Raw genomic sequence first — 2,474 nt, 5'->3', positions numbered from 1 at the left:
GAGGCTGCGGCAGGAACAAAACGGTCTTGAAGGGAGGACAGGGCTGACAGATACAGATGTGTCCAGCGGTGCTCTGTCAGTGGAGTTTTTGGGCTGCAGAGCAGCACCTGTGGAGAGAGAGGTGGCTGAGGTCCCCAGCTACACCTGGGACACAGGGACCCTCGTCCACAGCAGGGCCCAGAGCTGGCCAGGCTGCCCAGCACGGCTGCAGCTGCTGGCACAGCTTGGCCCAACTGGACACTGCCCCTCACGGCCCCAGCGAGCAGTCCTGGCTTTAGGGTGGGTTTAGTCCCAAGTTTAGGCAGGTTTAGGGCTGGTTTAGGGCGGGTTTAGTCCCGGGTTTAGTCTCGGGTTTAGTCCTGGTATAAGTCCCGGGTTTAGGGCAGGTTAAGTCCTGAGTTTAGTCCGGGTTTAGTCCGGGTTTAGTCCCGAGTTTAGGGTGGCTTTAGTCCCGGGTTTAGTCACAGGTTTAGTCCCAGGTTTATGCCAGGTTTAGTCTCGGGTTTAGGTCTTGGGTTTAGGGCGGGTTTAGTCCTGAGTTTAGGGCGGGTTTATAGTGGGTTTAGTACCGGGTTTAGTCCTGGGTTTAGTCCCGGGTTTAGGGCAGGTTTAGTCCCGGGTTTAGGGCGGGTTTAGTCCTGGGTTTTGTCCCGGGTTTAGTCCCGGGTTTAGTCCCGGGTTTAGGGCGGGTTTAGCCCCAAAATTCCCCCAAAATCCCCAAAATCCCCAAAAATCCAAAAATTTTTGAAAACTTTTCCACAATTTGGCGGGTTTAGTCCCTGCCAGCAGGGTCCCTGGTGTCCTGGGTGAGCTGAGTATTGTATTCCCATCATCTGCTGATGTCAGAGGAAAGTTCAACAACCCTTCTGGAACTCTCCATGAGTCGAGACTGCTCTGCTTTGTTTGGTGATGTTCCTCCCTTCAAGGACAATGGGACAGAAAGGAACAACACACACACGTTTTGTTTTGTTTTGTTTTTTTTCTCTCTCGGGATCGGCGGTGGAAAAAGAAGCTGCTCTTCCTGGGACTGCTCCTTTTTCTGCTTTCTTTGGACTTGTTTTTCCTCAAATTTGTTTTTTTTTTTTCCTCTTCGTCATCTGAGAATTGGAGGATTCTCGTGGCACGGCCGGGAGAAAAATCCTTCAGTGAACCACCGGAGAGAGACTCTGCCCAACCCCTCTGGGGCCCGGAGGGGAAGCCACTCCCAGGAGGGAAGAGAAAGSCTTTGGGATCAACAGCTGATTCCACAGGTTTTTATTTCTTTGTGTTTATATAATTTTTAAATAAATAGGGTTTTTTTTTCCCCTTTTCTTTTCACTTTCCTCTCTGTGGAAAAGGTTGTCTCCAGGACCCGGGTGCAGAAAAGAGAGGGGGGAGGGGTTTTGCTGGAACTTGGGAGTGTTTTGCTCCCATTGAATTCATTCAAACCAAAACCCACGCCAGACGCAGGCAGCTCCAGTTTCTTCTTTAATTAATCTTTAATTAATCTTTAATTAATCTTCGTGTCCCAGCTCTCTTTGCTGCAGCAATTCCAGCTCTTTCTCCTGTAGTGATTTTCAGCTCTCTCCCCTCTCTCTGCTCCCAGCGCGTCTTTTCTACGCTTTTCTGATCTCCCGGGTTTAGGGAACGAACCAATCCCACAGGTCCCAGCTCGATGGCACAGCCGGGCTCGGCGCTCATTAATCCTCCAGCGACCACCAAGCATTTTTCATTTTTGAAGATGTAGAAATATTTTTTGTAGAGTTTTTTTTTCCTTTTTACATAGTGTGTGGTTTTTACAATTTAGAAAAACCTAGATTTGCTTCTTCAGCAATAAAAAACCCAACATGCATTTAATTCTTAATCATTCCTTTAGGGAGAACTATGCCACGCTAAGAGATCCAGCGTGCAGGAGAGCTCTTTCCCTAAACCCAGGACTAAACCCAGGACTAAACCCAGGACTAAACCTGGGACTAAACCCGCCCTAAACTCGGGACTAAACCCGCCCTAAACCCGGGACGAAACATGGGACTAAACCGGGACTAAACTCAGGACTAAACCCAGGACTAAACCTGCCCTAAACCCAGGACTAAACCCAGGACTAAACTCGCCCTAAACCTGGGACTAAACGCGCCCTAAAGCCTCCCTAAACCCGCCCTAAACGCGAGACTAAACTCGGGAATAAACCCGCCCTTAACCCGACCTAAACCCAGGACTAAACTCGAGACTAAACTTGCACTAAACCCGCCCTAAATTCGGGACTAAACCCGTCCTAAACGCAGGACTAAACCCGCCCTAAACCCGCCCCAAACCCACCATAAACCCGGGACTAAACTCAGAACTAAACCCGGGACTAAACCTGCCCTAAGCCTGCCCTAAATCCGCCCTAAACCGAGGACTAAACCCGCCCTAAACCTGGGATTATACCCGCCCTAAACTCGCCCTAAACCCGGGACTAAACCCGCCTTAAACCCGCCCTAAAACCGCCCTAAACC

This window comes from Malurus melanocephalus, unplaced genomic scaffold, assembly GCF_030028575.1.
Source record: "Malurus melanocephalus ecotype Western Australia unplaced genomic scaffold, MMel_1.1 scaffold_1882, whole genome shotgun sequence".
Classification (NCBI taxonomy): Eukaryota; Metazoa; Chordata; class Aves; order Passeriformes; family Maluridae; genus Malurus; species Malurus melanocephalus.
Note: the sequence above shows the minus strand (reverse complement) of the source record.